Source organism: Bison bison, unplaced genomic scaffold (assembly GCF_000754665.1).
Source record: "Bison bison bison isolate TAMUID 2011002044 unplaced genomic scaffold, Bison_UMD1.0 scf7180017864145, whole genome shotgun sequence".
Classification (NCBI taxonomy): Eukaryota; Metazoa; Chordata; class Mammalia; order Artiodactyla; family Bovidae; genus Bison; species Bison bison.
In genome coordinates, this window is record NW_011494717.1 from 10,754,745 (window position 1) to 10,769,414 (window position 14,670).

The 14,670-nt window shown below is 41.2% G+C and overlaps 1 protein-coding gene across 3 annotated transcripts in view; it reads left to right on the forward strand.

Moving 5' to 3' along the window:
• Positions 1-14,670, forward strand: part of CLIP4 (CAP-GLY domain containing linker protein family, member 4) — an 86,423-nt gene that overhangs the window by 7,960 nt on the left and 63,793 nt on the right. The window contains exon 1 of one of the 3 annotated variants that reach the window (XM_010840674.1): positions 13,155-13,266. The exons of 1 other annotated variant lie outside the window; for it this stretch is intronic. The gene's annotated coding sequence lies outside the window, so the exon portion shown is untranslated. Of the gene's footprint in view, positions 1-13,154; positions 13,267-13,298; positions 13,423-14,670 lie in introns of those variants that run through there. One more of the 3 variants, XM_010840675.1, reaches the window with a different exon arrangement.

Below are 14,670 nucleotides of genomic sequence, written 5' to 3' on the forward strand. Positions count from 1 at the left end.
TCATGAAATGAATCTTGTGCCCACCTGGGCCTCTCTTGAAATCTCATTTCTGGTAAGGCACAGGTGAGTGTCCTGGACAAAGCACACTGTTATTTAATTTTCTAATTTAAATTAATTTATTTATTTTTGGCCACACCTCGTGGCTTTGTTGTTCAGTTGCTAGGTCATCTCCAACTCTTTGCGACCTCATGGATGGTAGCCCAACTCTTTGCAACCTCATGGATGGTAGCACGACAGATTCCTCTGTCCTAATTCCCAGAGCAGGGGTTGAGCCCGTGCCCCCTGCAATGGAAGCGTGGAGTCCTAATCACTGGGCAACCCCGCATACTATTATTTTAGACAAATTAACAGGGGTTTCAGTGATTGGACATATACTATGAGGCAATTTAGACATGTTTTACAGAAATGCACCCTCTTTTATAATTGCATCAAAAAGTCAAAATGTCAGTTCAGTGCTAAAAACCTGAAAGGAGTAGTAAAAAAGCTTCAAAATCTACCCTTTATTCCCTTTTTATAACTGACAAGCCAATATTAATGTATTATTTTTAATTAAAGTCCATAGTTTACATTAGAGTTAATTCTTTGTGTTGTACAGTCTATGAGTTTTGACAAATGCATAATGTTGTGTCTTCACCATTATAATATCATAAAAAATAATTTCACTGCTCTTAAAAATCCCCATGCCTCATCTATTTGTCCTTTCCTCCCTCCTTCCCCAGCCTCTGGCAACCAATGATATTTTTACTGTCTCCAGTTTTGCCTTTTACAGTATGTCATATAGTTGAAATCATATATGTCACTTTTTCAGACTAGCTTTTTTCAGTTAACAATATATATTTAAGATTCCCCCAAGTCTTTATGTGGCTTGATAGCTCACTACATTTTATTGCTGAATAATATTCCATTGTACCACAATTTGTTTATCCATTCACTTATTGAAGGATGTCTCAGTTGTTTCCAATTTTTTATAAATAAAGCTGCTATAAACATTTATGTGCATGTTCTGTATGGATGTATGTTTTCAAATCACTTAAGTGTGTACCTTGGAGTGAGATGGCTGTATCATTTGGTAACACTATACTTAGCTTCGTAAGAAGCTACCAAACTGTGTTTCAAAGTGGTTGTACCATTTTTCAGTCCCACCAGAAATGAATGAGATTTCCAGATATTCCAAAGTCTTGCCAGAATTTGTGGGTTTTAGGGGTTCTTTTAGGATCATTGGGATTTGATTTTCACATATACCTCAGGGCAGGTATTTTGAACCCTTTGCTTTCCTGAGTCAGAATTACAGGCTCATTCCACAGAATGTTTCTAAAGAGAAACACTGTCTGGGGAAAAGCTACCAAAAGGGTCTGCAGCTTTTTCATTTGGTACAAGAGTAGAATTTCATGTACACACATCAGGAAGAAAGTAACTTGCTTGAGAGGTCAAAAATAGTGACACAAGGCCTCCTGGGAAGTTGCCCTGAGTTCCCTAGGCCCCACTGTCTGGCTGCATTGAACTCAGTCTCTTTGAAGGTCTCTGTCATTTCTGGCAGGCAGAGACCTCTGTGGGGGTCTCTGAAGACTGGGGAAAGCCAGGAGGGAAAAGCATGAAACCCATAGCTTTAATCTCTTCTTACTACTAAGAGAAGAGCAGATAGGACATTAAATACAGTTGTTTTTTTTTTCTTCTTTGGTCTGAGTTAACTTACCTCAGTTCAGTTCAGTTGCTCAGTCGTGTCTGAATCGCAGCACGCCAGGTCTCCCTGTCCATCACCAACTCCCGGAGTTCACCCAGACTCACATCCATCGAGTCGGTGATGCCATCCAGCCATCTCATCCTCTGTCGTCCCCTTCTCCTCCTGCCCCCAATCCATCCCAGCATCGGAGTCTTTTCCAATGAGTCAACTCTTCGCATGAGGTGGCCAAAGTACTGGAGTTTCAGCTTTAAGCATCATTCCTTCCAATGAAATCCCAGGGCTGATCTCCTTCAGAATGGACTGGTTGGATCTCCTTGCAGTCCAAGGGACTCTCAAGAGTCTTCTCCAACACCACAGTTCAAAAGTATCAATTCTTTGGCGCTCAGCTTTCTTCACAGTCCAGCTATCACTTCCATACATGACCTCAAGAGGCCGCTTATTCAGGTCACCAATAATGACCCTGCAGGGATTAAAAAATTTTTTTTCACAGTGAAAGTACACATTCACATTCAGAATTTTAGTCAATAATTTCTCCACAGACGTTGTCTTCCTTCATAATGTCTCTCTGCATCCAACTCTTCCCACTCCTCTATTCCTGTTACCACCAGGTGAGTTCAGACTACCTACCAGTCTATAAAGGTGGCCACATACTTCATCTCCTTGGCTGCATAGTCCCTCTCATAGTGACTCAGGTTCAAAATATTGAATCCATTCTTTTCCTTCATAAAGTCTTATTCATTCTTTCTCTGAAGCATCTCTTCATCTTGATTCTCACCTTATCCCCAGACTCCAGCACCTTACCTCTAACTCTCCCATATATTCTGCATCAAATCTAGGCTCTTTAACTTGGATCCAAGGTGTTTTCTCCAAAAACTTACAAGACCCATGCATTGCTCCTGTCTTCAGTCCACTGCTGCTCATGTGTATCCCTCTATCTGGCATTTCCCCTTCCTTCTTCCTCTAAAGAACATTTGAATTCTACTTCCTCTATCTAGGGTTGCCATTTCAAGCAAATAAAATATCCAGATATCCAGTTAAATTTGAATTTCAGATAAATAACAAACAATTTTTTAAAAGTATAGTACATATTTACACTGAAAAATTCCTTGTTAATCTGAATTTCAAATTGAATTGGGCAACCTATTTTTATCTGCTCACTCCCACTATGGAAACTTCTTGTTACCTGATCCAATTATCTTTTTTGTGGGGCTGTTCTGTGTGACCTATGGGATCCTAGTTCCCTGACCAGGGATTGAACCCAGGCCCTTGGCAGTGAAAGCATGACATCTCAACCACTGAATCGCCAGGAAATTCCCCAATCCAGTTATCTCAGATCTCATTTTTTTTTTTTTAGTTCTACAAACAACTAATTCAGCCTTTCATTACAAGCTATCTTGTATTATTGATTGTATATACAGAATTAATACTTGTTGGTCAATTATTAAATACTAGACATTGTGCTTAGTTCTTTTTATACAATAGCTTATTGAATTCTTAGAAGAAATATGTGATATAGTAGGTACTACTCTGATATCCATTTTACAAATGAGGAAGCTGAGTCTTTGAGAGGTTATTTTGTTTGTTCAAGATCCCAAAACTAATTAAACTTCAACTTTCATTTGTCTGTGGAGTGACCAACTTGTTCTGGTATCGCTGGTACTGTTCTGGCTTTAAAACAGAAAGTGCCATATCCCGGGAGCCCTCTTGGTTCCAGGGAAACCCTATATCTAACTTCAAAGCCTAGAATCCTATCCTCCTTCCCCCCCCTTTTTTGTGAATTTTAATTTTTTGCCTAAGTTAGGCTATAATGTCCCTAATTCGGGGTAGTATCTAATGGCATTTATGATACTTAGAATTATTTAGCACGTGCTTGTCAAAGGAGAACCAGGAGCTCCCCTCACTTGTCATATCTCTTTTCTTGGGCCTCTTTGGATGGCGGGAGCTGAAGACTGGAGCAGTGTGCTTGGAGATGCTCAGTCTCAGATGCCACTGAGATTTGTGCATGGCCAGTAGCCTTTGCAACAGAGGCACGCAGGTCCATCCTTGCTTGCAAAGATGCTAGTCTTCTGTTACTATCAATAGCAACAGTGCCTCTAAACTGGTGAAAATGCAGCTCCTTATTAGCTGTGTGGTGCCTCACATGACAAGCTGAACTTGGAGAGACTTCCTTATTTGGATTCTGAGTTAGGACATGGGTGAGGCTGGAGAAACAGAAACCAAGGCGCCAAGAGGAGTGAAATGCCATATGGTGGGAGCAAGCACATCAGCACCTTGCCGGATGGACAGCATCCAGGGAAGCCGAGTGGCTGGTGGTTTATTTTTTTTGCTGAGATAGTGCTTTTGTGCAATAGGCACATATCCAAAAGATTAATATATTATTACATTATTATGTAATAACCAAGTGGTTAAAATGATGATATGCAGGTCTTCTTGTTATACTGCAAAGTGGTTATGAGGTATGATGGAAAAGGCAGAAATAGTAGGTTTCCATCCCCTAGGGGCATCTGTGAAACTTGTCTCAACCTCATTTTGAATGCAGGTCATTATTGAGCATGTGTTAAATATAAAAACTAAGCTGTGTGTAAAGAAATAATTTATAAAAATCATTTGCTATTTAAAAAAAGTTTGAAATTGAACTGATAAAGGCTAAGACTCTCAAGGTAGCTATTTTTAGGTGCTAAATTTCACTTCAAAATGCTTGAGTTTTAAAATGCACTTTTGTTTCAGGCTTTGTATTAAGAGAGTATACCAGATATGGGGCATAAAGCTTAGGTGCAGTTTCCATTTTGAAGAGCGCTGACAGATTCTTTCATCTTTCCCTCATCAGAAACTCAGGTGTCTTTTCCTCATCCCAACAGGATAGGCTCTCAGTCTGTTAGTGTGACATTCAAAAACAACCACCTTGCCTTTCTAGCTCATCTCCAACCAGTAGGCACCATAGACTCTTCTCCACCTAGACTCTTTACTGTCTTCCAAACAAACGAGAATTTAGTTTTTCTGCCTCCAAGTCTTTCTCTTGTGAAGTATCATTAGATATTTACTCTCTTGCACTAGACTCTCTGGGTTCAAATGCTGGTTCTGCTACTAACTACACGATCTTGGGAAAGTTATCTAACTACTCTATGCCCTGATTTCTCCAACTAGAAAGTGAAACTAAAATATTTCTCCTTCAGGGATACAATAATTCATGTCAGTGCCTAGAACAATGCACAGCATATACTAAGCACTCGGTAAATGCTAGTTCCTCATTTATATTGCTGGATCTCATTGTTCTCTCAACTTACTTCAAAATATATCTCTTCCTTGTAAAGTAAGTCAGGCAGAGAAAGACAAATATCATATGATACCACTTATATGTGGAATCTAAAAAAAAAGGCTACAGGACTTTAATGGTGGTCCAGCGGTTAAGATTCTACACTTCCACTATAAGGGGCATGGGTTTAATCCCTGGTTGGGGAAGTTCATGCCATGAAGTGTGGTCAAAAAGGAAAAAGAAATTTTAAAAGGGTACAAATGAACTTATCTACAAAATACCGAAATAGAGTCACTGATGTAGAAAACAGACTTATGGTTACCAGGAGGTAAGGTGGGAAGAGAGATAAATCAGGAGATTGGGATTGACATATAACACTGCTATATATAACATAGATAACTAATAAGGACCTACTGCACAGCCCAGGGAATTCTACTCAATACTCCATAGTGATCTATATGGTAAAAGAATCTTAAAAAGAGTGGATATGTGTATACACATAACTGATTCACTTTGCTGAACACCTGAAACTAATACAACATTGTAAATTAACTGTACTCCAACAAAAATTTTAAAAATATATGTACAGCTTCAAGGATAAATATATATATAACTTCAAAATAAATAAATATAGATTAAAAAAAAATATATAGCTTCAAAATAAATAAATACCCTCCTTGAAGCTTTTCCAGATCATCTCATCCTGCAGTATGCTCTTCCTCTTGGGAAATCCCTAGTTACTGACACTGTTTCTTTGGCAGGTGGTTGATGTTCTTTTCACCTGCTCATGTCTTATAGCCACACACACACACTCCAGCCACACACTGTGGTGTTCAACCAGCTATTTGTTGAGAGTTGGACTGTGAAGAAGGCTGAGTGCCGAAGAATTGATGCTTTTGAACTGTGGTGTTGGAGAAGACTCTTGAGAGTCCCTTGGACTGCAAGGAGATCCAACCAGTCCATTCTGAAGGAGATCAGCCCTGGGATTTCTTTGGAAGGAATGATGCTAAAGCTGAAACTCCAGTACTTTGGCCACCTCATGTGAAGAGTTGACTCACTGGAAAAGACTCTGATGCTGAGAGGGATTGGGGGCAGGAGGAGAAGGGGACGACAGAGGATGAGATGGCTGGACGGCATCACTGACTCAATGGTCGTGAGTCTGAGTGAACTCCGGGAGGTGGTGATGGACAGGGAGGCCTGGCGTGCTGCGATTCATGGCGTCACAAAGAGTCGGACACGACTGAGTGACTGATCTGATCTGATCTTGTGCCCAAGGCATCACAGGGAGGCAAGCCCTCTTTATGTCATTTGACAAAGGAGAAGATTAAGGCTCAGAGAAGTTAAGTGATTTGCTGGGGTTTCAGAGGTAAGGGTTGATGATTCTGGGCTTCCAACCCAGGTTGCTCACTCTCCCTCCTTTACTAGGAAACAAGTGAATCTTACACCCCAGCTGCCCTTAAGGTAGGAGGCACTCAGTGTACTTTTCTGGTGGTTTAATGAATCAATATGCAGTTTGGTTGCCTTTATAACTGTCATTCAGTAGTGCATTATGGTTGTGATTATCTTGATAATGATAAAGATTCTGCATGAAAAATTTTGACGGGCTTTGAAAAGATAGACTATAACTTATTCCTCTTGGGTTGAACCCTGTGTGAATCTGAAAAAGCAGTTCACATTCATTTTTACTTGAACTGTTCCCTGCTGTTGTAAATACAGTTAGATATGGAATGTTAGAACCGATTTTATTATCAGTGCTGTTTCTGTCACAAAGGAGACTTCCCCATGACTCAGTACCAGCTAATTGGCCTGTCAGTGGCTTTCTTTGTTAGGTGAGTCATTCAATCCATTGTTGACAAGGTGCAAGCTGCTTTCTACCCACACTCAGGAAGCTCCAGTGGGTCTGACATTCTCAACCCCTAATCAAGATGTTGTTAAAGCAGCTGATGATTTACAGTGAACAAGGGTGAAACTGTATTGGTTTTGTAAATGGCCGCTGGAAAGACAACTTCATGTAGCTTTGCTGATGTATGAATGCCTCCCCTCTCAGAGTATGTGCATGCATGTGATACAAAGGCAACTTCTGAGATTTCTAAATTCCTTGCATACAATGATCTATCTTTACTGAGAAATCTTAAAGAGCCAGGCCCATTCAATCAACAAATATTTTATTAAATTTTTACTATGTGCCAGATACTGTTGTAGGTACTGAAGCTACAGCAGTAACAGAAATAGACAAAAACTTCTGCCCTCCTCAAGCTTCTTTTAAAACTTTTTATTGGGAAAAAAATTGCAAACTTACATAGAAGGAGAAAGAATAATTTTCCTATTATTTGGCTGTAATAATTATCAATGCGTTTTCATTCTCTTCTCATCTATCCCTGCCACCATACACTTTTTTATTTTAAAATGAAGCATTTTAAAGCAAATCCCAGATATTAAATATTTTATCTTAAATATACTTTAGTATGAATCTCTATCAGATAAGAATTTTTTAAATAAAGACAAAATCATGTTAATATTATACCTAACAAAATTAGCAAAATTACTTGATATCATTTAATATCTAATTTGAACTAAATTTCCCTTGTCTCCAGAGTTTTTTTATATTTCTTTGTTTGAATCCAGATCCAGACAGGGTGTGATATTTTAGGTTGTAGAGATGGCTCTTATGTCTCTTTTAATTTATACCAATTCCTCTTAGCTATTTTTTGGAAGTGGTTATTCAACCTGGAGAAGTTCCCACAGTTTGGATTTGGCTGAATGAATCCTTTCAAAGTTTGTGATTTTCCTTTATGCCTCACATTTTCTATAGAATGATAGATATATCTATAAACTTGATTAGAGTCAGTTTCAATGTGTATGTTTGGTGGGGGGGTGGGGTGCGTATTGGAACTAACTTCCTAGTTGAAACTGGCCTGATGCTGCTTTTGTGTGCTAGAGATGTTTCTGGAGGTGTCTTGGTGTGCTAGAGATGTTTCTAGAGGTGTCTTGGTGGCCAAAAATTTGAGTGTGTGTGTTAGTTGCTCAGTCGTGTCCAACTCTCTGCAACCCCATGGACTGTAGCCTGCCAGGCTCCTCTGTCCAAGGAAAAAAATTTGAGTGTGTGTGTTAGTTGCTCAGTTGTGTCCAACTCTCTGCAACCCCATGGACTGTAGCCTGCCAGGCTCCTCTGTCCATGGAATTCTCCAGGCAAGAATACTGGAGTGGGTTGCTATTCCCTTCTCCAGGGTATCGTCCTAACCTAGGGACTGAACTCACATTTCCTGCGTTGTAGGCAGATTCTTTACCATCTGAGCTACCAGGAAATTCCAAAAATTTGGGTGACCAGTATGAATAACTTAGCTCTTGTACAACTGTAGCAGTTTTGACCCTGATGCTATGACAAATTCCTTTTGTTCCTTCTTCTTTTATGCTTGACTCTAAAGAAAATTTAAAAGTGGTTGTGTCACGTGATGTTTGTGAGTGGCACCAACTGGAGGGCCCCAGAAGCGGTGTCCCACACGGGAACAAGGTGGTTTTGAAGAATTCATTTGATATTGTCTTCTTGGAAAGCAGGCTAACAAAAGAGAGAAAACACTTATAGAATAGCCTGAATCTAAACGAGATCAGTTGAACTAGAATATCTGAGGGTCTTTAGTGTTTATGTATTTTGTGAAAGATATCCAGGTGATTTGAAAGTGCAACCAGGAATGAGATCCACAGATTAATAAGGCTTATGAGATCTTCAGCAGGCAGTCCCCAGTTGAAGTCCTGAGAAAGAAAAAGAGGTAGATCAGGGAAAGGCAAGCCCAAACGAAGCATCAGTAGGAAGTTCCTGGGATCTCTGGTGGCTATCGATTTGTAAGGATTTCAGTGGTGTTGATGAATTTCTTCATTAATAAATTATGTTATGAACTTATTTTTAAAGAATGATAAGGGGGACTTTACTTTGTAGAATCCAAAAATATGAAAGAAGGAAGGATGATTTTATGAGCCTATAGCAGAGGAGAGTTGCTATTTACTGACATGGGAAGGTTATAGGGAAGGGTTCTATTTTGAACATGTTATATTTGAGATGCCTATTAATGAACAGATGTCTATTAATCTAAAGCATATTCTAGATTAGAAGCCGAGTAGGCAGTTGAATACATGTCTGAAATTCAGGGCTGGAGGCAGACGTTTTGGAATCATGAAAATAGAGACGGTATTTAGAGCCATGGACTGGATAAGATTACCTAGTAAATGAGAAATTTGCTTCATGGAAACCACATGAACAAGATTCCTACAGGACCCTTGTAAGGGTTTCTCTGAGGTGTATCTACAAAGGTGGCTGCTGAGTCATAAAGAATGCTGATAATTTTTCACTAAATATTACCAGATTGTTCTACAGAATGTATTTAGCAGTTTAAATTCCCATCAACAGTGCTTGAAGCTTCCCATTTCCCCATATCTTTGCGAGCGCTGGAGAGTATCTTTTTGAATTTTGCCAGGCTGATGGGTAAAGCAGTGACATGTTGGAGTTGACCCATGAGAACTGATGGAGCACACTTCTTCCCAATTACTTTTCAGTGGCTTCACACTGGAAGCTTGGAAGCTTGAAATCATCACGGGTGAGAGTATTTGTACCTTGGAAATTAGCAAACACTACAAATTAGGACTCTCCTTCAACTCCTATATATACCAGCAAACCAGTGGCTATCAGCAATATCACACCATCTGTCTTTCCATTCTCTCATTACTAGTGAGTTTGAGCGTCTCTTCTATGAATGTTTGCCATTCTAGCTTCTCCTTCTGTGACTTCGCCTATTCCTACCCCCCCCTTTTTTATTATTATGTTGGGTTCTTTGATATCTTTTTATTGATTTGCAAAAGTTACTTACATATTTTAGATATGAATCCCTTGCTGCTTTTGAATATCTGTTTTCTTCCAATTTGTCAGCTGTTAACTTTTTCCATGGCATTCTTCACTGAAGAAAAACCACGGGGATACAGCCAAATCTCCTAGTCTTTAGTTTGAAGGTTTGTGCTTTTGCAATCTTGTTTTATGAAGTAAATCCCTACCCCACATACATAAAGATTTTCTTCCACATCTCTCCTACTTTCTACCTACTTTTCAAATGTAGATCTTTAATTAATCTGGAGTTCACTCTGAATATGGTAGACATGGGGCATTCAACTCTATTTTTTCCTTCTTAAATTAAGCTCATTTTCCCCAAACCACCTTCTAAATAATTTGCAACTTTTCTCGTTAATTTGCAGTCCCATATTTACATATATTGAGGTGCCAGGGTCTGCTTCTGAGTGTTCTATTTTGTGTGGCTATTCAGTTTGTTCCTGTACAAGTAGCATGCTATTTTCATCCCTATGTAGTAATGACATACTATCTGCCAGGGTAGGATTTCTCTCAAATTTCAAAATTGATTTGATTTATTTAACATTTGATTTTTCTTTATTAAAGTTTTCTTTATTGAACTTTATTGAAGTTTCTTAAAATTTGAGTTCCTGTTGGAATATTGGTTGGTATAACATTGAATTTAAAGATTAAATGGACATTTTTTACACTGTAAAGTCGTCCTATCCCTAGTATGTCTTCATTTATTCAATCTTCTTTTATGTCCTTAAATAGAACTTAAAAATTTTCTCCATAAAGATCTTGTAAGTTGCTAGGTTAATTCTCAATATTATGCTTTAGTTTTATTGATATTGTGAATGGTCTCTTATGGTCTAGTATATTTCCTGGGTGCTTACTGCTGAAGTAGAAACGTCTGATTTTTAGAAACTGATCTTGTATTTGGCAACCTTGTTTGTTACCCTGGCCTATAACTTCTAATAGTTGATTCTGTTGATTTTATATGCTGTTCTGATATTCTATGTTTAACTACCTCTTTGTTAAATGTGTGTGTGTGTGTGTGTGTTAATTGCTCAGTCGTGTCTGACTCTTTTGCAGTCCCATGGATAGCAGCCCACTAGGCTCCTCTGTCCATTGAATTCTCCAGGCAAGAATACTGGAGTGGGTCATTCCCTTCTTCAGGGGATCTTCCTGACCCAGGGATCAAACCTATGTCTCTTACGTCTCCTGCATTGGCAGGTGGGTTCTTTACCACTAGTGCCACATGAGAACTACCTCTGCTAGTTGGGCTCCAATCTGGCATGCCAGTTCTAATAGCTAGATGTCTCTTGTTCACTTGCATTCTGGAAATGAGCCCCTGTCTTCCTCCACTGTGAATCATATCCAACCCTGAGCCCATGTACAGGAAGTAACATTGTGTTCTTTTGATTTTTTTCCCCCCACTCTTTTCTCATGGACTGCAGTCCTGTTAGGCACTGAACAGACCTTCCAGATGCTAATGTTCTGTTTGTCTACCCGAATTTCTCAAAGATCCCTGCTACTCATGCAGCATTCCTGTGTCCTGAATGCCCCCAAAGGACACCTGTGTAGATAATACAACACAGTGAATCATCACAGGCCTTCATGTTACACAGACTTGGATTTGAATCCTATTTCTGTCCGAGGATACAGTGAGTGAGTTCCACAGCCTCCTGGAGTCTGAGTCTTCATTGGTAAAGTGAAAACAACTAAGATCCAAAAGATAGGAATCAAACTGTGCTCATAATGAGCATAATGAGTCAGTAATGCCCCTGTCTCCACATTGATGCTGACTACTGATTCTAGTCAACTTTTGGGACTTGCAGATTATTGCTATATTGTCCAAGAACCTTGTTGTGCCTTCAGATATAATTGAATCTCAGCAGCTGCGGCTGGACCATTTCCCCATGTGCTTTCCCACCCCTTTGGTGGTTCACATTCCAAATTCTGGCTCCATATCAGTGCCCAGTCCAACTCTTGGTTTGAGAATTGTATAGCCCATGGGGTGTTCCAAGAAGCATGACTCCAATGAGTGCTTGCATCCTTGATCATGGGCTAGGGAGTAACTTCAGTTTTTTGAGTAAAGGCAACCAGGTGAGTGGGAGATTCTTTCTCTAATGGCTTCGTATCCTTGGAATTTGCCAATGAACTAGACAATGTTTGGGTAAGGCAGAAAAAGCCAGTTGCCTGGCTGGTTGTAACACAGACTTTAATTATAGTGAGGAACAACCCAGCCAGCCACACCCTGTCACCCACAAAGTGTGTTCTCAGAGGGATAATTTAAATCAGCAATAAAAGTGAACTGTATAGGTGGAAAGTATAGCAACTTTTGTTACATAGAGAACTTTATGAGTTTCTGTGGCTCATTGACAATTGGGCTTATTTCAGTTCAGTTCAGTTCAGTCACTCAGTCGTGTCTGACTCTTTGAGATCCCACGGACTGCAGCACACCAGGCCTCCCTGTCCATCACCAACTCCCAGAGTTTACTCAAACTCATGTCCATTGAGTCGGTGATGCCATCCAACCATCTTATCCTCTGTCTTCCCCTTCTCCTCCTGCCTTCAATCTTTCCCAGCATCAGGGTCTTTTCAAATGAGCCAGTTCTTTGCCTCAGGTGGCCAAAGTATTGGCGTTTCAGCTTCAACATCAGTCCTTCGAATGAATATTCAGTACTGATCTTCTTTAGGATGGACTGGTTGGATCTCCTTGCAGTCCAAGGGACTCTCAAGAGTCTTCCAATACCACAGTTCAAAAGCATCCATTCTTCGGCGCTCAGCTTTCTTCATAGTCCAACTCTCACATCCATACATGACCACTGAAAAAACCATAGCCTTGACTAGACGGACCTTTGTTGGCAAAGTAATGTCTCTGCTTTTTAATATGCTGTTTAGGTTGATCATAGCTTTTCTTCCAAGGAGTCTTTTAATTTCATGGCTGTAGTCACCATCTGCAGTGATTTTGGAGGCCCCCCCCCCCTCCAATAAAGTCTTATTTACTTACAGTTCCTTAAAGTCAGCCAAAGGCAGATTGCCTTCCTTCTTTCAACCAGTTAAACAGGTGGGTGGGGTCAGACAAGAACTGGGTGTGGTGAGAGCAGGGAGAAGGGGCAGGAAACCTCAAAGGGAGGAGGAAGCATCTGTGTTACTTCGTTCTCCTGAGAGTTTATGAGGTGCTGGACCTGCGGGGACAAAGAGACTGGCAGCTGACCAGGGACTGTGGGATGGTCATGGTGTTTACATATTGCATAAGCACTATGGATTTTAGTTGACAGTATGCTCAACCTGATTCGACAATGTGATGTGACTGTTGCAAATGAGTACTTTCATATTTTGAGCTATGCTAATAGAAGCACAAGACCAAGAAAGAGGTGGCAGGCAGTCTCTCCTGTCTGCACTCAACAGGACATCCCATTCATTCCTGGGTGTCACAATTAAGAGAGTTCTAGACAAGCTGGGATGCACCATAAAGAGGCCCTTAAAATGCTGGTGAGTGGATATTAACAGAGTCATATATGGAGCAGCTTAGGAGCACTGAGCATGCTTGTCCTGGATTCCTTGGAGTTGCGCATGATCTGAAGTCTAAAGGGGAGAAATGGAACCCATTAAGGAGGAGATGCAGGATACAGCATTTTAGCTCTCAAGGTAGGAAGAACTTTTCAACAAGGCTAATCAAAGATAAAATACCCACTTTCAAAGGAGGGGCACTCGTGCTTACTGGAGGTGCTCAACTATGGCTACTTGGTGGGAGGATATTGTAAGGGGGACTTAAGCATCTTTTCTAATGTCTGGAGCCAATTATTCTAACAGGAAAAGATGTTCTAGAGCCGGGGTAGCTCTTGCCAGGACTGTGTTTGGTCAACGTGGAAATACAGTGTAGCAGTTGGTGTATGAGATCAAAAAGGCCTCAGAGGGAGTTGTTACGGTGTAACTCTACTGGCTTAGGGTTACAGGCTTCAGTCACGGGAAAACATGGACTTATTCAGTCCCTTCATTAAGGGACTGTCAAATAACACCTATTCTTTGAATCAGGATGCCAGCATTCATCACCACTTTCTGGTTCTTAGGGGGCATGAAGAAGGGGGCCAGGAGAGAAGGGGGTGAGAAGGGAGCAACGTAGCAGGGGAAATAAACTTCTGGGACAAATACTGGTACATCCTCTTCTGCATCTACACTGCCATGCCTCTGCTGCTGCTGCTAAGTCGCTTCAGTCGTGTCCGACTCTGTGCGACCCCATAGACGGCAGCCCGACAGGCTCTCTCGTCCCTGGAATTCTCCAGGCAGGAACACTGGAGTGGGATGCCATTTCCTTCTCCAATGCATGAAAGTGAAAAGTGAAAGTGGGTTGCCATTGCCTTCTCCCTACACTGCCATACTTGGGTGTAATTATTCCACTTGGGTATAGCCTTGACTAGGCTTTTTACAGCAAGACCTGCAAGCAGGTAATTGACTAATGGCCCTATTTTGGGCCATGCACGGAGCGATACGGGGGAGCCCCCAAAGGGTAAGACGTGATGCCTGCTCTTAAGCAGAGTGTTGGAGCGCTGCTAGTCCAGGGATGCGAGACAGAGAAGCAGGTCAGATTGTTTTAGCTAAAGGCTTTGACGGAGGAGCTTCTGTACAGCAGGCCACGGGCTGCTTCCCCAAGCATGGCCTAGGGCCAGGTGGGGTTCCGCAGAGATCCTGCCTTGTGTTGCGGTGGAAATATCCCAGTGGCGTCTCACCCCCTCAAGGTTAACGCACGAAGCCCACCAGACTTTCCTGTCCTCGAACCCCAGCCAGGGTCTGCGGAGAGGCTGCAGGGGAGCAGGCATGAGGCGGCGAGCACGGGCGCGCGCTTCCTTACAGTCCCCGCTCCCCGGCGCGTGCGCGGGGCCGGGACCGGGGCCTGCG